We start from the raw sequence: 22,821 nt of genomic DNA, 5'->3' as shown, positions 1-22,821 counted from the left end.
CAGCGAATGCAGTTCCAAGGGACAGTGAAAACCAGCTACAGCATTCCGTGCTGGCAGCTTTCGTGTGGGCGCAATCGCTGGACGTTTCGAATTTGGCAGCCGGGCTCTCCGAGAGATATACAGAGTGTTGCCCCTTTACGAAGCAAAGCTTTTGGGGAAAGCGAATGTCTGTGTGGCAGCGAATGCAGTTCCAAGGGACAGTGAAAACCAGCTACAGCATTCCGTGCTGGCAGCTTTCGTGTGGGCGCAATGGCTGGACGTTTCGAATTTGGCAGCCGGGCTCTGCGAGAGAGAGATACACAGTGTTGCCCCTTTACGAACCAAAGCTTTTGGGGAAAGCGAATGTCTGTGTGGCAGCGAATGCAGTTCCAAGGGACAGTGAAAACCAGCTACAGCATTCCGTGCTGGCAGCTTTCGTGTGGGCGCAATGGCTGGACGTTTCGAATTTGGCAGCCGGGCTCTGCCGGAGAGAGATACACAGTGTTGCCCCTTTACGAACCAAAGCTTTTGGGGAAAGCGAATGTCTGTGTGGCAGCGAATGCAGTTCCAAGGGACAGTGAAAACCAGCTACAGCATTCCGTGCTGGCAGCTTTCGTGTGGGCGCAATCGCTGGACGTTTCGAATTTGGCAGCCGGGCTCTCCAAGAGATATACAGAGTGTTGCCCCTTTACGAAGCAAAGCTTTTGGGGAAAGCGAATGTCTGTGTGGCAGCGAATGCAGTTCCAAGGGACAGTGAAAACCAGCTACAGCATTCCGTGCTGGCAGCTTTCGTGTGGGCGCAATCGCTGGACGTTTCGAATTTGGCAGCCGGGCTCTGCGAGAGAGAGATACACAGTGTTGCCCCTTTACGAACCAAAGCTTTTGGGGAAAGCGAATGTCTGTGTGGCAGCGAATGCAGTTCCAAGGGACAGTGAAAACCAGCTACAGCATTCCGTGCTGGCAGCTTTCGTGTGGGCGCAATCGCTGGACGTTTCGAATTTGGCAGCCGGGCTCTGCGAGAGAGAGATACACAGTGTTGCCCCTTTACGAAGCAAAGCTTTTGGGGAAAGCGAATGTCTGTGTGGCAGCGAATGCAGTTCCAAGGGACAGTGAAAACCAGCTACAGCATTCCGTGCTGGCAGCTTTCGTGTGGGCGCAATGGCTGGACGTTTCGAATTTGGCAGCCGGGCTCTGCGAGAGAGAGATACACAGTGTTGCCCCTTTACGAAGCAAAGCTTTTGGGGAAAGCGAATATCTGTGTGGCAGCGAATGCAGTTCCAAGGGACAGTGAAAACCAGCTACAGCATTCCGTGCTGGCAGCTTTCGTGTGGGCGCAATCGCTGGACGTTTCGAATTTGGCAGCCGGGCTCTGCCGGAGAGAGATACACAGTGTTGCCCCTTTAGGAACCAAAGCTTTTGGGGAAAGCGAATGTCTGTGTGGCAGCGAATGCAGTTCCAAGGGACAGTGAAAACCAGCTACAGCATTCCGTGCTGGCAGCTTTCGTGTGCGCGCAATGGCTGGACGTTTCGAATTTGGCAGCCGGGCTCTGCCGGAGAGAGATACACAGTGTTGCCCCTTTACGAAGCAAAGCTTTTGGGGAAAGCGAATGTCTGTGTGGCAGCGAATGCAGTTCCAAGGGACAGTGAAAACCAGCTACAGCATTCCGTGCTGGCAGCTTTCGTGTGGGCGCAATCGCTGGACGTTTCGAATTTGGCAGCCGGGCTCTGCCGGAGAGAGATACACAGTGTTGCCCCTTTAGGAACCAAAGCTTTTGGGGAAAGCGAATGTCTGTGTGGCAGCGAATGCAGTTCCAAGGGACAGTGAAAACCAGCTACAGCATTCCGTGCTGGCAGCTTTCGTGTGGGCGCAATCGCTGGACGTTTCGAATTTGGCAGCCGGGCTCTGCCGGAGAGAGATACAGAGTGTTGCCCCTTTACGAAGCAAAGCTTTTGGGGAAAGCGAATGTCTGTGTGGCAGCGAATGCAGTTCCAAGGGACAGTGAAAACCAGCTACAGCATTCCGTGCTGGCAGCTTTCGTGTGGGCGCAATCGCTGGACGTTTCGAATTTGGCAGCCGGGCTCTGCGAGAGAGAGATACAGAGTGTTGCCCCTTTACGAAGCAAAGCTTTGGGGAAAGCGAATGTCTGTGTGGCAGCGAATGCAGTTCCAAGGGACAGTGAAAACCAGCTACAGCATTCCGTGCTGGCAGCTTTCGTGTGGGCGCAATGGCTGGACGTTTCGAATTTGGCAGCCGGGCTCTCCGAGAGAGAGATACACAGTGTTGCCCCTTACGAACCAAAGCTTTTGGGGAAAGCGAATGTCTGTGTGGCAGCGAATGCAGTTCCAAGGGACAGTGAAAACCAGCTACAGCATTCCGTGCTGGCAGCTTTCGTGTGGGCGCAATCGCTGGACGTTTCGAATTTGGCAGCCGGGCTCTCCGAGAGAGAGATACACAGTGTTGCCCCTTTACGAAGCAAAGCTTTTGGGGAAAGCGAATGTCTGTGTGGCAGCGAATGCAGTTCCAAGGGACAGTGAAAACCAGCTACAGCATTCCGTGCTGGCAGCTTTCGTGTGGGCGCAATCGCTGGACGTTTCGAATTTGGCAGCCGGGCTCTCCGAGAGATATACAGAGTGTTGCCCCTTTACGAAGCAAAGCTTTTGGGGAAAGCGAATGTCTGTGTGGCAGCGAATGCAGTTCCAAGGGACAGTGAAAACCAGCTACAGCATTCCGTGCTGGCAGCTTTCGTGTGGGCGCAATGGCTGGACGTTTCGAATTTGGCAGCCGGGCTCTGCGAGAGAGAGATACAGAGTGTTGCCCCTTTACGAACCAAAGCTTTTGGGGAAAGCGAATGTCTGTGTGGCAGCGAATGCAGTTCCAAGGGACAGTGAAAACCAGCTACAGCATTCCGTGCTGGCAGCTTTCGTGTGGGCGCAATCGCTGGACGTTTCGAATTTGGCAGCCGGGCTCTGCGAGAGAGAGATACACAGTGTTGCCCCTTTACGAACCAAAGCTTTTGGGGAAAGCGAATGTCTGTGTGGCAGCGAATGCAGTTCCAAGGGACAGTGAAAACCAGCTACAGCATTCCGTGCTGGCAGCTTTCGTGTGGGCGCAATCGCTGGACGTTTCGAATTTGGCAGCCGGGCTCTGCGAGAGAGAGATACACAGTGTTGCCCCTTTACGAAGCAAAGCTTTGGGGAAAGCGAATGTCTGTGTGGCAGCGAATGCAGTTCCAAGGGACAGTGAAAACCAGCTACAGCATTCCGTGCTGGCAGCTTTCGTGTGGGCGCAATGGCTGGACGTTTCGAATTTGGCAGCCGGGCTCTGCCGGAGAGAGATACACAGTGTTGCCCCTTTACGAAGCAAAGCTTTTGGGGAAAGCGAATGTCTGTGTGGCAGCGAATGCAGTTCCAAGGGACAGTGAAAACCAGCTACAGCATTCCGTGCTGGCAGCTTTCGTGTGGGCGCAATGGCTGGACGTTTCGAATTTGGCAGCCGGGCTCTGCCGGAGAGAGATACACAGTGTTGCCCCTTTAGGAACCAAAGCTTTTGGGGAAAGCGAATGTCTGTGTGGCAGCGAATGCAGTTCCAAGGGACAGTGAAAACCAGCTACAGCATTCCGTGCTGGCAGCTTTCGTGTGGGCGCAATCGCTGGACGTTTCGAATTTGGCAGCCGGGCTCTGCCGGAGAGAGATACAGAGTGTTGCCCCTTTACCAAGCAAAGCTTTTGGGGAAAGCGAATGTCTGTGTGGCAGCGAATGCAGTTCCAAGGGACAGTGAAAACCAGCTACAGCATTCCGTGCTGGCAGCTTTCGTGTGGGCGCAATCGCTGGACGTTTCGAATTTGGCAGCCGGGCTCTGCGAGAGAGAGATACACAGTGTTGCCCCTTTACCAAGCCAAGCTTTTGGGGAAAGCGAATGTCTGTGTGGCAGCGAATGCAGTTCCAAGGGACAGTGAAAACCAGCTACAGCATTCCGTGCTGGCAGCTTTCGTGTGGGCGCAATGGCTGGACGTTTCGAATTTGGCAGCCGGGCTCTGCGAGAGAGAGATACACAGTGTTGCCCCTTTACCAAGCCAAGCTTTTGGGGAAAGCGAATGTCTGTGTGGTAGCGAATGCAGTTCCAAGGGACAGTGAAAACCAGCTACAGCATTCCGTGCTGGCAGCTTTCGTGTGGGCGCAATCGCTGGACGTTTCGAATTTGGCAGCCGGGCTCTCCGAGAGATATACAGAGTGTTGCCCCTTTACGAAGCAAAGCTTTTGGGGAAAGCGAATGTCTGTGTGGCAGCGAATGCAGTTCCAAGGGACAGTGAAAACCAGCTACAGCATTCCGTGCTGGCAGCTTTCGTGTGGGCGCAATGGCTGGACGTTTCGAATTTGGCAGCCGGGCTCTGCGAGAGAGAGATACAGAGTGTTGCCCCTTTACGAAGCAAAGCTTTTGGGGAAAGCGAATGTCTGTGTGGCAGCGAATGCAGTTCCAAGGGACAGTGAAAACCAGCTACAGCATTCCGTGCTGGCAGCTTTCGTGTGGGCGCAATCGCTGGACGTTTCGAATTTGGCAGCCGGGCTCTCCGAGAGATATACAGAGTGTTGCCCCTTTACGAAGCAAAGCTTTTGGGGAAAGCGAATGTCTGTGTGGCAGCGAATGCAGTTCCAAGGGACAGTGAAAACCAGCTACAGCATTCCGTGCTGGCAGCTTTCGTGTGGGCGCAATGGCTGGACGTTTCGAATTTGGCAGCCGGGCTCTGCGAGAGAGAGATACACAGTGTTGCCCCTTTACGAACCAAAGCTTTTGGGGAAAGCGAATGTCTGTGTGGCAGCGAATGCAGTTCCAAGGGACAGTGAAAACCAGCTACAGCATTCCGTGCTGGCAGCTTTCGTGTGGGCGCAATGGCTGGACGTTTCGAATTTGGCAGCCGGGCTCTGCCGGAGAGAGATACACAGTGTTGCCCCTTTACGAACCAAAGCTTTTGGGGAAAGCGAATGTCTGTGTGGCAGCGAATGCAGTTCCAAGGGACAGTGAAAACCAGCTACAGCATTCCGTGCTGGCAGCTTTCGTGTGGGCGCAATCGCTGGACGTTTCGAATTTGGCAGCCGGGCTCTCCAAGAGATATACAGAGTGTTGCCCCTTTACGAAGCAAAGCTTTTGGGGAAAGCGAATGTCTGTGTGGCAGCGAATGCAGTTCCAAGGGACAGTGAAAACCAGCTACAGCATTCCGTGCTGGCAGCTTTCGTGTGGGCGCAATCGCTGGACGTTTCGAATTTGGCAGCCGGGCTCTGCGAGAGAGAGATACACAGTGTTGCCCCTTTACGAACCAAAGCTTTTGGGGAAAGCGAATGTCTGTGTGGCAGCGAATGCAGTTCCAAGGGACAGTGAAAACCAGCTACAGCATTCCGTGCTGGCAGCTTTCGTGTGGGCGCAATCGCTGGACGTTTCGAATTTGGCAGCCGGGCTCTGCGAGAGAGAGATACACAGTGTTGCCCCTTTACGAAGCAAAGCTTTTGGGGAAAGCGAATGTCTGTGTGGCAGCGAATGCAGTTCCAAGGGACAGTGAAAACCAGCTACAGCATTCCGTGCTGGCAGCTTTCGTGTGGGCGCAATGGCTGGACGTTTCGAATTTGGCAGCCGGGCTCTGCGAGAGAGAGATACACAGTGTTGCCCCTTTACGAAGCAAAGCTTTTGGGGAAAGCGAATATCTGTGTGGCAGCGAATGCAGTTCCAAGGGACAGTGAAAACCAGCTACAGCATTCCGTGCTGGCAGCTTTCGTGTGGGCGCAATCGCTGGACGTTTCGAATTTGGCAGCCGGGCTCTGCCGGAGAGAGATACACAGTGTTGCCCCTTTAGGAACCAAAGCTTTTGGGGAAAGCGAATGTCTGTGTGGCAGCGAATGCAGTTCCAAGGGACAGTGAAAACCAGCTACAGCATTCCGTGCTGGCAGCTTTCGTGTGCGCGCAATGGCTGGACGTTTCGAATTTGGCAGCCGGGCTCTGCCGGAGAGAGATACACAGTGTTGCCCCTTTACGAAGCAAAGCTTTTGGGGAAAGCGAATGTCTGTGTGGCAGCGAATGCAGTTCCAAGGGACAGTGAAAACCAGCTACAGCATTCCGTGCTGGCAGCTTTCGTGTGGGCGCAATCGCTGGACGTTTCGAATTTGGCAGCCGGGCTCTGCCGGAGAGAGATACACAGTGTTGCCCCTTTAGGAACCAAAGCTTTTGGGGAAAGCGAATGTCTGTGTGGCAGCGAATGCAGTTCCAAGGGACAGTGAAAACCAGCTACAGCATTCCGTGCTGGCAGCTTTCGTGTGGGCGCAATCGCTGGACGTTTCGAATTTGGCAGCCGGGCTCTGCCGGAGAGAGATACAGAGTGTTGCCCCTTTACGAAGCAAAGCTTTTGGGGAAAGCGAATGTCTGTGTGGCAGCGAATGCAGTTCCAAGGGACAGTGAAAACCAGCTACAGCATTCCGTGCTGGCAGCTTTCGTGTGGGCGCAATCGCTGGACGTTTCGAATTTGGCAGCCGGGCTCTGCGAGAGAGAGATACACAGTGTTGCCCCTTTACCAAGCAAAGCTTTTGGGGAAAGCGAATGTCTGTGTGGCAGCGAATGCAGTTCCAAGGGACAGTGAAAACCAGCTACAGCATTCCGTGCTGGCAGCTTTCGTGTGGGCGCAATCGCTGGACGTTTCGAATTTGGCAGCCGGGCTCTGCGAGAGAGAGATACACAGTGTTGCCCCTTTACCAAGCCAAGCTTTTGGGGAAAGCGAATGTCTGTGTGGCAGCGAATGCAGTTCCAAGGGACAGTGAAAACCAGCTACAGCATTCCGTGCTGGCAGCTTTCGTGTGGGCGCAATCGCTGGACGTTTCGAATTTGGCAGCCGGGCTCTGCCGGAGAGAGATACACAGTGTTGCCCCTTTAGGAACCAAAGCTTTTGGGGAAAGCGAATGTCTGTGTGGCAGCGAATGCAGTTCCAAGGGACAGTGAAAACCAGCTACAGCATTCCGTGCTGGCAGCTTTCGTGTGGGCGCAATGGCTGGACGTTTCGAATTTGGCAGCCGGGCTCTCCGAGAGAGAGATACACAGTGTTGCCCCTTTACCAAGCAAAGCTTTTGGGGAAAGCGAATGTCTGTGTGGCAGCGAATGCAGTTCCAAGGGACAGTGAAAACCAGCTACAGCATTCCGTGCTGGCAGCTTTCGTGTGGGCGCAATGGCTGGACGTTTCGAATTTGGCAGCCGGGCTCTGCGAGAGAGAGATACACAGTGTTGCCCCTTTACCAAGCAAAGCTTTTGGGGAAAGCGAATGTCTGTGTGGCAGCGAATGCAGTTCCAAGGGACAGTGAAAACCAGCTACAGCATTCCGTGCTGGCAGCTTTCGTGTGGGCGCAATCGCTGGACGTTTCGAATTTGGCAGCCGGGCTCTGCGAGAGAGAGATACACAGTGTTGCCCCTTTACCAAGCCAAGCTTTTGGGGAAAGCGAATGTCTGTGTGGCAGCGAATGCAGTTCCAAGGGACAGTGAAAACCAGCTACAGCATTCCGTGCTGGCAGCTTTCGTGTGGGCGCAATCGCTGGACGTTTCGAATTTGGCAGCCGGGCTCTGCCGGAGAGAGATACACAGTGTTGCCCCTTTAGGAACCAAAGCTTTTGGGGAAAGCGAATGTCTGTGTGGCAGCGAATGCAGTTCCAAGGGACAGTGAAAACCAGCTACAGCATTCCGTGCTGGCAGCTTTCGTGTGCGCGCAATGGCTGGACGTTTCGAATTTGGCAGCCGGGCTCTGCCGGAGAGAGATACACAGTGTTGCCCCTTTACGAAGCAAAGCTTTTGGGGAAAGCGAATGTCTGTGTGGCAGCGAATGCAGTTCCAAGGGACAGTGAAAACCAGCTACAGCATTCCGTGCTGGCAGCTTTCGTGTGGGCGCAATCGCTGGACGTTTCGAATTTGGCAGCCGGGCTCTGCCGGAGAGAGATACACAGTGTTGCCCCTTTAGGAACCAAAGCTTTTGGGGAAAGCGAATGTCTGTGTGGCAGCGAATGCAGTTCCAAGGGACAGTGAAAACCAGCTACAGCATTCCGTGCTGGCAGCTTTCGTGTGGGCGCAATCGCTGGACGTTTCGAATTTGGCAGCCGGGCTCTGCCGGAGAGAGATACAGAGTGTTGCCCCTTTACGAAGCAAAGCTTTTGGGGAAAGCGAATGTCTGTGTGGCAGCGAATGCAGTTCCAAGGGACAGTGAAAACCAGCTACAGCATTCCGTGCTGGCAGCTTTCGTGTGGGCGCAATCGCTGGACGTTTCGAATTTGGCAGCCGGGCTCTGCGAGAGAGAGATACACAGTGTTGCCCCTTTACCAAGCAAAGCTTTTGGGGAAAGCGAATGTCTGTGTGGCAGCGAATGCAGTTCCAAGGGACAGTGAAAACCAGCTACAGCATTCCGTGCTGGCAGCTTTCGTGTGGGCGCAATCGCTGGACGTTTCGAATTTGGCAGCCGGGCTCTGCGAGAGAGAGATACACAGTGTTGCCCCTTTACCAAGCCAAGCTTTTGGGGAAAGCGAATGTCTGTGTGGCAGCGAATGCAGTTCCAAGGGACAGTGAAAACCAGCTACAGCATTCCGTGCTGGCAGCTTTCGTGTGGGCGCAATCGCTGGACGTTTCGAATTTGGCAGCCGGGCTCTGCCGGAGAGAGATACACAGTGTTGCCCCTTTAGGAACCAAAGCTTTTGGGGAAAGCGAATGTCTGTGTGGCAGCGAATGCAGTTCCAAGGGACAGTGAAAACCAGCTACAGCATTCCGTGCTGGCAGCTTTCGTGTGGGCGCAATGGCTGGACGTTTCGAATTTGGCAGCCGGGCTCTGCGAGAGAGAGATACACAGTGTTGCCCCTTTACCAAGCAAAGCTTTTGGGGAAAGCGAATGTCTGTGTGGCAGCGAATGCAGTTCCAAGGGACAGTGAAAACCAGCTACAGCATTCCGTGCTGGCAGCTTTCGTGTGGGCGCAATCGCTGGACGTTTCGAATTTGGCAGCCGGGCTCTGCGAGAGAGAGATACACAGTGTTGCCCCTTTACCAAGCCAAGCTTTTGGGGAAAGCGAATGTCTGTGTGGCAGCGAATGCAGTTCCAAGGGACAGTGAAAACCAGCTACAGCATTCCGTGCTGGCAGCTTTCGTGTGGGCGCAATCGCTGGACGTTTCGAATTTGGCAGCCGGGCTCTGCGAGAGAGAGATACACAGTGTTGCCCGTTTACCAAGCAAAGCTTTTGGGGAAAGCGAATGTCTGTGTGGCAGCGAATGCAGTTCCAAGGGACAGTGAAAACCAGCTACAGCATTCCGTGCTGGCAGCTTTTGTGTGGGCGCAATGGCTGGACGTTTCGAATTTGGCAGCCGGGCTCTCCGAGAGAGAGATACACAGTGTTGCCCCTTTACGAAGCAAAGCTTTTGGGGAAAGCGAATGTCTGTGTGGCAGCGAATGCAGTTCCAAGGGACAGTGAAAACCAGCTACAGCATTCCGTGCTGGCAGCTTTCGTGTGGGCGCAATGGCTGGACGTTTCGAATTTGGCAGCCGGGCTCTGCGAGAGAGAGATACACAGTGTTGCCCCTTTACGAACCAAAGCTTTTGGGGAAAGCGAATGTCTGTGTGGCAGCGAATGCAGTTCCAAGGGACAGTGAAAACCAGCTACAGCATTCCGTGCTGGCAGCTTTCGTGTGGGCGCAATGGCTGGACGTTTCGAATTTGGCAGCCGGGCTCTCCGAGAGAGAGATACAGAGTGTTGCCCCTTTACGAAGCAAAGCTTTTGGGGAAAGCGAATGTCTGTGTGGCAGCGAATGCAGTTCCAAGGGACAGTGAAAACCAGCTACAGCATTCCGTGCTGGCAGCTTTCGTGTGGGCGCAATCGCTGGACGTTTCGAATTTGGCAGCCGGGCTCTCCGAGAGATATACAGAGTGTTGCCCCTTTACGAAGCAAAGCTTTTGGGGAAAGCGAATGTCTGTGTGGCAGCGAATGCAGTTCCAAGGGACAGTGAAAACCAGCTACAGCATTCCGTGCTGGCAGCTTTCGTGTGGGCGCAATGGCTGGACGTTTCGAATTTGGCAGCCGGGCTCTGCGAGAGAGAGATACACAGTGTTGCCCCTTTACGAACCAAAGCTTTTGGGGAAAGCGAATGTCTGTGTGGCAGCGAATGCAGTTCCAAGGGACAGTGAAAACCAGCTACAGAATTCCGTGCTGGCAGCTTTCGTGTGGGCGCAATGGCTGGACGTTTCGAATTTGGCAGCCGGGCTCTGCCGGAGAGAGATACACAGTGTTGCCCCTTTACGAACCAAAGCTTTTGGGGAAAGCGAATGTCTGTGTGGCAGCGAATGCAGTTCCAAGGGACAGTGAAAACCAGCTACAGCATTCCGTGCTGGCAGCTTTCGTGTGGGCGCAATCGCTGGACGTTTCGAATTTGGCAGCCGGGCTCTCCAAGAGATATACAGAGTGTTGCCCCTTTACGAAGCAAAGCTTTTGGGGAAAGCGAATGTCTGTGTGGCAGCGAATGCAGTTCCAAGGGACAGTGAAAACCAGCTACAGCATTCCGTGCTGGCAGCTTTCGTGTGGGCGCAATCGCTGGACGTTTCGAATTTGGCAGCCGGGCTCTGCGAGAGAGAGATACACAGTGTTGCCCCTTTACGAACCAAAGCTTTTGGGGAAAGCGAATGTCTGTGTGGCAGCGAATGCAGTTCCAAGGGACAGTGAAAACCAGCTACAGCATTCCGTGCTGGCAGCTTTCGTGTGGGCGCAATCGCTGGACGTTTCGAATTTGGCAGCCGGGCTCTGCGAGAGAGAGATACACAGTGTTGCCCCTTTACGAAGCAAAGCTTTTGGGGAAAGCGAATGTCTGTGTGGCAGCGAATGCAGTTCCAAGGGACAGTGAAAACCAGCTACAGCATTCCGTGCTGGCAGCTTTCGTGTGGGCGCAATGGCTGGACGTTTCGAATTTGGCAGCCGGGCTCTGCGAGAGAGAGATACACAGTGTTGCCCCTTTACGAAGCAAAGCTTTTGGGGAAAGCGAATGTCTGTGTGGCAGCGAATGCAGTTCCAAGGGACAGTGAAAACCAGCTACAGCATTCCGTGCTGGCAGCTTTCGTGTGGGCGCAATCGCTGGACGTTTCGAATTTGGCAGCCGGGCTCTGCCGGAGAGAGATACACAGTGTTGCCCCTTTAGGAACCAAAGCTTTTGGGGAAAGCGAATGTCTGTGTGGCAGCGAATGCAGTTCCAAGGGACAGTGAAAACCAGCTACAGCATTCCGTGCTGGCAGCTTTCGTGTGCGCGCAATGGCTGGACGTTTCGAATTTGGCAGCCGGGCTCTGCCGGAGAGAGATACACAGTGTTGCCCCTTTACGAAGCAAAGCTTTTGGGGAAAGCGAATGTCTGTGTGGCAGCGAATGCAGTTCCAAGGGACAGTGAAAACCAGCTACAGCATTCCGTGCTGGCAGCTTTCGTGTGGGCGCAATCGCTGGACGTTTCGAATTTGGCAGCCGGGCTCTGCCGGAGAGAGATACACAGTGTTGCCCCTTTAGGAACCAAAGCTTTTGGGGAAAGCGAATGTCTGTGTGGCAGCGAATGCAGTTCCAAGGGACAGTGAAAACCAGCTACAGCATTCCGTGCTGGCAGCTTTCGTGTGGGCGCAATCGCTGGACGTTTCGAATTTGGCAGCCGGGCTCTGCCGGAGAGAGATACAGAGTGTTGCCCCTTACGAAGCAAAGCTTTTGGGGAAAGCGAATGTCTGTGTGGCAGCGAATGCAGTTCCAAGGGACAGTGAAAACCAGCTACAGCATTCCGTGCTGGCAGCTTTCGTGTGGGCGCAATCGCTGGACGTTTCGAATTTGGCAGCCGGGCTCTGCGAGAGAGAGATACACAGTGTTGCCCCTTTACCAAGCCAAGCTTTTGGGGAAAGCGAATGTCTGTGTGGCAGCGAATGCAGTTCCAAGGGACAGTGAAAACCAGCTACAGCATTCCGTGCTGGCAGCTTTCGTGTGGGCGCAATCGCTGGACGTTTCGAATTTGGCAGCCGGGCTCTGCGAGAGAGAGATACACAGTGTTGCCCCTTTACCAAGCCAAGCTTTTGGGGAAAGCGAATGTCTGTGTGGCAGCGAATGCAGTTCCAAGGGACAGTGAAAACCAGCTACAGCATTCCGTGCTGGCAGCTTTCGTGTGGGCGCAATCGCTGGACGTTTCGAATTTGGCAGCCGGGCTCTGCCGGAGAGAGATACACAGTGTTGCCCCTTTAGGAACCAAAGCTTTTGGGGAAAGCGAATGTCTGTGTGGCAGCGAATGCAGTTCCAAGGGACAGTGAAAACCAGCTACAGCATTCCGTGCTGGCAGCTTTCGTGTGGGCGCAATGGCTGGACGTTTCGAATTTGGCAGCCGGGCTCTGCGAGAGAGAGATACACAGTGTTGCCCGTTTACCAAGCAAAGCTTTTGGGGAAAGCGAATGTCTGTGTGGCAGCGAATGCAGTTCCAAGGGACAGTGAAAACCAGCTACAGCATTCCGTGCTGGCAGCTTTCGTGTGGGCGCAATCGCTGGACGTTTCGAATTTGGCAGCCGGGCTCTGCGAGAGAGAGATACACAGTGTTGCCCCTTTACGAAGCAAAGCTTCTGGGGAAAGCGAATGTCTGTGTGGCAGCGAATGCAGTTCCAAGGGACAGTGAAAACCAGCTACAGCATTCCGTGCTGGCAGCTTTCGTGTGGGCGCAATCGCTGGACGTTTCGAATTTGGCAGCCGGGCTCTGCGAGAGAGAGATACACAGTGTTGCCCGTTTACCAAGCAAAGCTTTTGGGGAAAGCGAATGTCTGTGTGGCAGCGAATGCAGTTCCAAGGGACAGTGAAAACCAGCTACAGCATTCCGTGCTGGCAGCTTTCGTGTGGGCGCAATGGCTGGACGTTTCGAATTTGGCAGCCGGGCTCTCCGAGAGAGAGATACACAGTGTTGCCCCTTTACGAAGCAAAGCTTTTGGGGAAAGCGAATGTCTGTGTGGCAGCGAATGCAGTTCCAAGGGACAGTGAAAACCAGCTACAGCATTCCGTGCTGGCAGCTTTCGTGTGGGCGCAATCGCTGGACGTTTCGAATTTGGCAGCCGGGCTCTGCGAGAGAGAGATACACTGTGTTGCCCCTTTACGAAGCAAAGCTTTTGGGGAAAGCGAATGTCTGTGTGGCAGCGAATGCAGTTCCAAGGGACAGTGAAAACCAGCTACAGCATTCCGTGCTGGCAGCTTTCGTGTGGGCGCAATGGCTGGACGTTTCGAATTTGGCAGCCGGGCTCTGCGAGAGAGAGATACACAGTGTTGCCCGTTTACGAAGCAAAGCTTTGGGGAAAGCGAATGTCTGTGTGGCAGCGAATGCAGTTCCAAGGGACAGTGAAAACCAGCTACAGCATTCCGTGCTGGCAGCTTTCGTGTGGGCGCAATCGCTGGACGTTTCGAATTTGGCAGCCGGGCTCTGCGAGAGAGAGATACACTGTGTTGCCCCTTTACGAAGCAAAGCTTTTGGGGAAAGCGAATGTCTGTGTGGCAGCGAATGCAGTTCCAAGGGACAGTGAAAACCAGCTACAGCATTCCTTGCTGGCAGCTTTCGTGTGGTCGCAATGGCTGGACGTTTCGAATTTGGCAGCCGGGCTCTGCGAGAGAGAGATACACAGTGTTGCCCGTTTACGAAGCAAAGCTTTGGGGAAAGCGAATGTCTGTGGCAGCGAATGCAGTTCCAAGGGACAGTGAAAACCAGCTACAGCATTCCGTGCTGGCAGCTTTCGTGTGGGCGCAATGGCTGGACGTTTCGAATTTGGCAGCCGGGCTCTCCGAGAGAGAGATACACAGTGTTGCCCCTTACGAACCAAAGCTTTTGGGGAAAGCGAATGTCTGTGTGGCAGCGAATGCAGTTCCAAGGGACAGTGAAAACCAGCTACAGCATTCCGTGCTGGCAGCTTTCGTGTGGGCGCAATCGCTGGACGTTTCGAATTTGGCAGCCGGGCTCTCCGAGAGATATACAGAGTGTTGCCCCTTTACGAAGCAAAGCTTTTGGGGAAAGCGAATGTCTGTGTGGCAGCGAATGCAGTTCCAAGGGACAGTGAAAACCAGCTACAGCATTCCGTGCTGGCAGCTTTCGTGTGGGCGCAATGGCTGGACGTTTCGAATTTGGCAGCCGGGCTCTGCGAGAGAGAGATACAGAGTGTTGCCCCTTTAGGAACCAAAGCTTTTGGGGAAAGCGAATGTCTGTGTGGCAGCGAATGCAGTTCCAAGGGACAGTGAAAACCAGCTACAGCATTCCGTGCTGGCAGCTTTCGTGTGGGCGCAATCGCTGGACGTTTCGAATTTGGCAGCCGGGCTCTGCGAGAGAGAGATACACAGTGTTGCCCCTTTACGAACCAAAGCTTTTGGGGAAAGCGAATGTCTGTGTGGCAGCGAATGCAGTTCCAAGGGACAGTGAAAACCAGCTACAGCATTCCGTGCTGGCAGCTTTCGTGTGGGCGCAATCGCTGGACGTTTCGAATTTGGCAGCCGGGCTCTGCGAGAGAGAGATACACAGTGTTGCCCCTTTACGAAGCAAAGCTTTTGGGGAAAGCGAATGTCTGTGTGGCAGCGAATGCAGTTCCAAGGGACAGTGAAAACCAGCTACAGCATTCCGTGCTGGCAGCTTTCGTGTGGGCGCAATGGCTGGACGTTTCGAATTTGGCAGCCGGGCTCTGCGAGAGAGAGATACACAGTGTTGCCCGTTTACCAAGCAAAGCTTTTGGGGAAAGCGAATGTCTGTGTGGCAGCGAATGCAGTTCCAAGGGACAGTGAAAACCAGCTACAGCATTCCGTGCTGGCAGCTTTCGTGTGGGCGCAATCGCTGGACGTTTCGAATTTGGCAGCCGGGCTCTCCGAGAGAGAGATACACAGGGTTGCCCCTTACGAACCAAAGCTTTTGGGGAAAGCGAATGTCTGTGTGGCAGCGAATGCAGTTCCAAGGGACAGTGAAAACCAGCTACAGCATTCCGTGCTGGCAGTTTTCGTGTGGGCGCAATGGCTGGACGTTTCGAATTTGGCAGCCGGGCTCTGCGAGAGAGAGATACACAGTGTTGCCCCTTACGAACCAAAGCTTTTGGGGAAAGCGAATGTCTGTGTGGCAGCGAATGCAGTTCCAAGGGACAGTGAAAACCAGCTACAGCATTCCGTGCTGGCAGCTTTCGTGTGGGCGCAATGGCTGGACGTTTCGAATTTGGCAGCCGGGCTCTGCCGGAGAGAGATACACAGTGTTGCCCCTTTACGAAGCAAAGCTTTTGGGGAAAGCGAATGTCTGTGTGGCAGCGAATGCAGTTCCAAGGGACAGTGAAAACCAGCTACAGCATTCCGTGCTGGCAGCTTTCGTGTGGGCGCAATCGCTGGACGTTTCGAATTTGGCAGCCGGGCTCTGCGAGAGAGAGATACACAGTGTTGCCCCTTTACGAAGCAAAGCTTTTGGGGAAAGCGAATGTCTGTGTGGCAGCGAATGCAGTTCCAAGGGACAGTGAAAACCAGCTACAGCATTCCGTGCTGGCAGCTTTCGTGTGGGCGCAATGGCTGGACGTTTCGAATTTGGCAGCCGGGCTCTGCGAGAGAGAGATACACAGTGTTGCCCCTTTACGAAGCAAAGCTTTTGGGGAAAGCGAATGTCTGTGTGGCAGCGAATGCAGTTCCAAGGGACAGTGAAAACCAGCTACAGCATTCCGTGCTGGCAGCTTTCGTGTGGGCGCAATCGCTGGACGTTTCGAATTTGGCAGCCGGGCTCTGCGAGAGAGAGATACACAGTGTTGCCCGTTTACCAAGCAAAGCTTTTGGGGAAAGCGAATGTCTGTGTGGCAGCGAATGCAGTTCCAAGGGACAGTGAAAACCAGCTACAGCATTCCGTGCTGGCAGCTTTTGTGTGGGCGCAATGGCTGGACGTTTCGAATTTGGCAGCCGGGCTCTCCGAGAGAGAGATACACAGTGTTGCCCCTTACGAACCAAAGCTTTTGGGGAAAGCGAATGTCTGTGTGGCAGCGAATGCAGTTCCAAGGGACAGTGAAAACCAGCTACAGCATTCCGTGCTGGCAGCTTTCGTGTGGGCGCAATGGCTGGACGTTTCGAATTTGGCAGCCGGGCTCTCCGAGAGAGAGATACACAGTGTTGCCCCTTTACGAACCAAAGCTTTTGGGGAAAGCGAATGTCTGTGTGGCAGCGAATGCAGTTCCAAGGGACAGTGAAAACCAGCTACAGCATTCCGTGCTGGCAGCTTTCGTGTGGGCGCAATGGCTGGACGTTTCGAATTTGGCAGCCGGGCTCTCCGAGAGAGAGATACACAGTGTTGCCCCTTTACGAACCAAAGCTTTTGGGGAAAGCGAATGTCTGTGTGGCAGCGAATGCAGTTCCAAGGGACAGTGAAAACCAGCTACAGCATTCCGTGCTGGCAGCTTTCGTGTGGGCGCAATCGCTGGACGTTTCGAATTTGGCAGCCGGGCTCTGCGAGAGAGAGATACACAGTGTTGCCCCTTTACGAAGCAAAGCTTTTGGGGAAAGCGAATGTCTGTGTGGCAGCGAATGCAGTTCCAAGGGACAGTGAAAACCAGCTACAGCATTCCGTGCTGGCAGCTTTCGTGTGGGCGCAATCGCTGGACGTTTCGAATTTGGCAGCCGGGCTCTGCGAGAGAGAGATACACAGTGTTGCCCGTTTACGAAGCAAAGCTTTGGGGAAAGCGAATGTCTGTGTGGCAGCGAATGCAGTTCCAAGGGACAGTGAAAACCAGCTACAGCATTCCGTGCTGGCAGCTTTCGTGTGGGCGCAATGGCTGGACGTTTCGAATTTGGCAGCCGGGCTCTCCGAGAGAGAGATACACAGTGTTGCCCCTTACGAACCAAAGCTTTTGGGGAAAGCGAATGTCTGTGTGGCAGCGAATGCAGTTCCAAGGGACAGTGAAAACCAGCTACAGCATTCCGTGCTGGCAGCTTTCGTGTGGGCGCAATCGCTGGACGTTTCGAATTTGGCAGCCGGGCTCTCCGAGAGATATACAGAGTGTTGCCCCTTTACGAAGCAAAGCTTTTGGGGAAAGCGAATGTCTGTGTGGCAGCGAATGCAGTTCCAAGGGACAGTGAAAACCAGCTACAGCATTCCGTGCTGGCAGCTTTCGTGTGGGCGCAATGGCTGGACGTTTCGAATTTGGCAGCCGGGCTCTGCGAGAGAGAGATACAGAGTGTTGCCCCTTTACGAACCAAAGCTTTTGGGGAAAGCGAATGTCTGTGTGGCAGCGAATGCAGTTCCAAGGGACAGTGAAAACCAGCTACAGCATTCCGTGCTGGCAGCTTTCGTGTGGGCGCAATCGCTGGACGTTTCGAATTTGGCAGCCGGGCTCTGCGAGAGAGAGATACACAGTGTTGCCCCTTTACGAACCAAAGCTTTTGGGGAAAGCGAATGTCTGTGTGGCAGCGAATGCAGTTCCAAGGGACAGTGAAAACCAGCTACAGCATTCCGTGCTGGCAGCTTTCGTGTGGGCGCAATCGCTGGACGTTTCGAATTTGGCAGCCGGGCTCTGCGAGAGAGAGATACACAGTGTTGCCCCTTTACGAAGCAAAGCTTTTGGGGAAAGCGAATGTCTGTGTGGCAGCGAATGCAGTTCCAAGGGACAGTGAAAACCAGCTACAGCATTCCGTGCTGGCAGCTTTCGTGTGGGCGCAATGGCTGGACGTTTCGAATTTGGCAGCCGGGCTCTGCGAGAGAGAGATACACAGTGTTGCCCCTTTATGAACCAAAGCTTTTGGGGAAAGCGAATGTCTGTGTGGCAGCGAATGCAGTTCCAAGGGACAGTGAAAACCAGCTACAGCATTCCGTGCTGGCAGCTTTCGTGTGGGCGCAATGGCTGGACGTTTCGAATTTGGCAGCCGGGCTCTGCCGGAGAGAGATACACAGTGTTGCCCCTTTACGAAGCAAAGCTTTTGGGGAAAGCGAATGTCTGTGTGGCAGCGAATGCAGTTCCAAGGGACAGTGAAAACCAGCTACAGCATTCCGTGCTGGCAGCTTTCGTGTGGGCGCAATCGCTGGACGTTTCGAATTTGGCAGCCGGGCTCTGCCGGAGAGAGATACAGAGTGTTGCCCCTTTACCAAGCAAAGCTTTTGGGGAAAGCGAATGTCTGTGTGGCAGCGAATGCAGTTCCAAGGGACAGTGAAAACCAGCTACAGCATTCCGTGCTGGCAGCTTTCGTGTGGGCGCAATCGCTGGACGTTTCGAATTTGGCAGCCGGGCTCTGCGAGAGAGAGATACACAGTGTTGCCCCTTTACCAAGCCAAGCTTTTGGGGAAAGCGAATGTCTGTGTGGCAGCGAATGCAGTTCCAAGGGACAGTGAAAACCAGCTACAGCATTCCGTGCTGGCAGCTTTCGTGTGGGCGCAATCGCTGGACGTTTCGAATTTGGCAGCCGGGCTCTGCGAGAGAGAGATACACAGTGTTGCCCCTTTACCAAGCCAAGCTTTTGGGGAAAGCGAATGTCTGTGTGGCAGCGAATGCAGTTCCAAGGGACAGTGAAAACCAGCTACAGCATTCCGTGCTGGCAGCTTTCGTGTGGGCGCAATCGCTGGACGTTTCGAATTTGGCAGCCGGGCTCTGCGAGAGAGAGATACACAGTGTTGCCCGTTTACCAAGCAAAGCTTTTGGGGAAAGCGAATGTCTGTGTGGCAGCGAATGCAGTTCCAAGGGACAGTGAAAACCAGCTACAGCATTCCGTGCTGGCAGCTTTCGTGTGGGCGCAATCGCTGGACGTTTCGAATTTGGCAGCCGGGCTCTGCGAGAGAGAGATACAGAGTGTTGCCCCTTTACCAAGCAAAGCTTTTGGGGAAAGCGAATATCTGTGTGGCAGCGAATGCAGTTCCAAGGGACAGTGAAAACCAGCTACAGCATTCCGTGCTGGCAGCTTTCGTGTGGGCGCAATGGCTGGACGTTTCGAATTTGGCAGCCGGGCTCTCCGAGAGAGAGATACACAGTGTTGCCCCTTACGAACCAAAGCTTTTGGGGAAAGCGAATGTCTGTGTGGCAGCGAATGCAGTTCCAAGGGACAGTGAAAACCAGCTACAGCATTCCGTGCTGGCAGCTTTCGTGTGGGCGCAATGGCTGGACGTTTCGAATTTGGCAGCCGGGCTCTCCGAGAGAGAGATACACAGTGTTGCCCCTTACGAACCAAAGCTTTTGGGGAAAGCGAATGTCTGTGTGGCAGCGAATGCAGTTCCAAGGGACAGTGAAAACCAGCTACAGCATTCCGTGCTGGCAGCTTTCGTGTGGGCGCAATCGCTGGACGTTTCGAATTTGGCAGCCGGGCTCTGCCGGAGAGAGATACACAGTGTTGCCCCTTTACGAAGCAAAGCTTTTGGGGAAAGCGAATGTCTGTGTGGCAGCGAATGCAGTTCCAAGGGACAGTGAAAACCAGCTACAGCATTCCGTGCTGGCAGCTTTCGTGTGGGCGCAATCGCTGGACGTTTCGAATTTGGCAGCCGGGCTCTGCGAGAGAGAGATACACAGTGTTGCCCCTTTACGAAGCAAAGCTTTTGGGGAAAGCGAATGTCTGTGTGGCAGCGAATGCAGTTCCAAGGGACAGTGAAAACCAGCTACAGCATTCCGTGCTGGCAGCTTTCGTGTGGGCGCAATCGCTGGACGTTTCGAATTTGGCAGCCGGGCTCTGCGAGAGAGAGATACACAGTGTTGCCCCTTTAGGAACCAAAGCTTTTGGGGAAAGCGAATGTCTGTGTGGCAGCGAATGCAGTTCCAAGGGACAGTGAAAACCAGCTACAGCATTCCGTGCTGGCAGCTTTCGTGTGGGCGCAATCGCTGGACGTTTCGAATTTGGCAGCCGGGCTCTCCGAGAGAGAGATACACAGTGTTGCCCCTTACGAACCAAAGCTTTTGGGGAAAGCGAATGTCTGTGTGGCAGCGAATGCAGTTCCAAGGGACAGTGAAAACCAGCTACAGCATTCCGTGCTGGCAGCTTTCGTGTGGGCGCAATCGCTGGACGTTTCGAATTTGGCAGCCGGGCTCTCCGAGAGATATACAGAGTGTTGCCCCTTTACGAAGCAAAGCTTTTGGGGAAAGCGAATGTCTGTGTGGCAGCGAATGCAGTTCCAAGGGACAGTGAAAACCAGCTACAGCATTCCGTGCTGGCAGCTTTCGTGTGGGCGCAATGGCTGGACGTTTCGAATTTGGCAGCCGGGCTCTGCGAGAGAGAGATACAGAGTGTTGCCCCTTTACGAACCAAAGCTTTTGGGGAAAGCGAATGTCTGTGTGGCAGCGAATGCAGTTCCAAGGGACAGTGAAAACCAGCTACAGCATTCCGTGCTGGCAGCTTTCGTGTGGGCGCAATCGCTGGACGTTTCGAATTTGGCAGCCGGGCTCTGCGAGAGAGAGATACACAGTGTTGCCCCTTTACGAACCAAAGCTTTTGGGGAAAGCGAATGTCTGTGTGGCAGCGAATGCAGTTCCAAGGGACAGTGAAAACCAGCTACAGCATTCCGTGCTGGCAGCTTTCGTGTGGGCGCAATCGCTGGACGTTTCGAATTTGGCAGCCGGGCTCTGCGAGAGAGAGATACACAGTGTTGCCCCTTTACGAAGCAAAGCTTTTGGGGAAAGCGAATGTCTGTGTGGCAGCGAATGCAGTTCCAAGGGACAGTGAAAACCAGCTACAGCATTCCGTGCTGGCAGCTTTCGTGTGGGCGCAATGGCTGGACGTTTCGAATTTGGCAGCCGGGCTCTGCGAGAGAGAGATACACAGTGTTGCCCCTTTATGAACCAAAGCTTTTGGGGAAAGCGAATGTCTGTGTGGCAGCGAATGCAGTTCCAAGGGACAGTGAAAACCAGCTACAGCATTCCGTGCTGGCAGCTTTCGTGTGGGCGCAATGGCTGGACGTTTCGAATTTGGCAGCCGGGCTCTGCCGGAGAGAGATACACAGTGTTGCCCCTTTACGAAGCAAAGCTTTTGGGGAAAGCGAATGTCTGTGTGGCAGCGAATGCAGTTCCAAGGGACAGTGAAAACCAGCTACAGCATTCCGTGCTGGCAGCTTTCGTGTGGGCGCAATCGCTGGACGTTTCGAATTTGGCAGCCGGGCTCTGCCGGAGAGAGATACAGAGTGTTGCCCCTTTACCAAGCAAAGCTTTTGGGGAAAGCGAATGTCTGTGTGGCAGCGAATGCAGTTCCAAGGGACAGTGAAAACCAGCTACAGCATTCCGTGCTGGCAGCTTTCGTGTGGGCGCAATCGCTGGACGTTTCGAATTTGGCAGCCGGGCTCTGCGAGAGAGAGATACACAGTGTTGCCCCTTTACCAAGCCAAGCTTTTGGGGAAAGCGAATGTCTGTGTGGCAGCGAATGCAGTTCCAAGGGACAGTGAAAACCAGCTACAGCATTCCGTGCTGGCAGCTTTCGTGTGGGCGCAATCGCTGGACGTTTCGAATTTGGCAGCCGGGCTCTGCGAGAGAGAGATACACAGTGTTGCCCCTTTACCAAGCCAAGCTTTTGGGGAAAGCGAATGTCTGTGTGGCAGCGAATGCAGTTCCAAGGGACAGTGAAAACCAGCTACAGCATTCCGTGCTGGCAGCTTTCGTGTGGGCGCAATCGCTGGACGTTTCGAATTTGGCAGCCGGGCTCTGCGAGAGAGAGATACACAGTGTTGCCCGTTTACCAAGCAAAGCTTTTGGGGAAAGCGAATGTCTGTGTGGCAGCGAATGCAGTTCCAAGGGACAGTGAAAACCAGCTACAGCATTCCGTGCTGGCAGCTTTCGTGTGGGCGCAATCGCTGGACGTTTCGAATTTGGCAGCCGGGCTCTGCGAGAGAGAGATACAGAGTGTTGCCCCTTTACCAAGCAAAGCTTTTGGGGAAAGCGAATATCTGTGTGGCAGCGAATGCAGTTCCAAGGGACAGTGAAAACCAGCTACAGCATTCCGTGCTGGCAGCTTTCGTGTGGGCGCAATGGCTGGACGTTTCGAATTTGGCAGCCGGGCTCTCCGAGAGAGAGATACACAGTGTTGCCCCTTACGAACCAAAGCTTTTGGGGAAAGCGAATGTCTGTGTGGCAGCGAATGCAGTTCCAAGGGACAGTGAAAACCAGCTACAGCATTCCGTGCTGGCAGCTTTCGTGTGGGCGCAATGGCTGGACGTTTCGAATTTGGCAGCCGGGCTCTCCGAGAGAGAGATACACAGTGTTGCCCCTTACGAACCAAAGCTTTTGGGGAAAGCGAATGTCTGTGTGGCAGCGAATGCAGTTCCAAGGGACAGTGAAAACCAGCTACAGCATTCCGTGCTGGCAGCTTTCGTGTGGGCGCAATCGCTGGACGTTTCGAATTTGGCAGCCGGGCTCTGCCGGAGAGAGATACACAGTGTTGCCCCTTTACGAAGCAAAGCTTTTGGGGAAAGCGAATGTCTGTGTGGCAGCGAATGCAGTTCCAAGGGACAGTGAAAACCAGCTACAGCATTCCGTGCTGGCAGCTTTCGTGTGGGCGCAATCGCTGGACGTTTCGAATTTGGCAGCCGGGCTCTGCGAGAGAGAGATACACAGTGTTGCCCCTTTACGAAGCAAAGCTTTTGGGGAAAGCGAATGTCTGTGTGGCAGCGAATGCAGTTCCAAGGGACAGTGAAAACCAGCTACAGCATTCCGTGCTGGCAGCTTTCGTGTGGGCGCAATCGCTGGACGTTTCGAATTTGGCAGCCGGGCTCTGCGAGAGAGAGATACACAGTGTTGCCCCTTTAGGAACCAAAGCTTTTGGGGAAAGCGAATGTCTGTGTGGCAGCGAATGCAGTTCCAAGGGACAGTGAAAACCAGCTACAGCATTCCGTGCTGGCAGCTTTCGTGTGGGCGCAATCGC

Source organism: Mycteria americana, chromosome Z, assembly GCF_035582795.1.
Source record: "Mycteria americana isolate JAX WOST 10 ecotype Jacksonville Zoo and Gardens chromosome Z, USCA_MyAme_1.0, whole genome shotgun sequence".
Classification (NCBI taxonomy): domain Eukaryota; kingdom Metazoa; phylum Chordata; class Aves; order Ciconiiformes; family Ciconiidae; genus Mycteria; species Mycteria americana.
The sequence above is the reverse complement of the archived record's forward strand: the minus strand, read 5'-3'. Positions refer to the sequence as shown.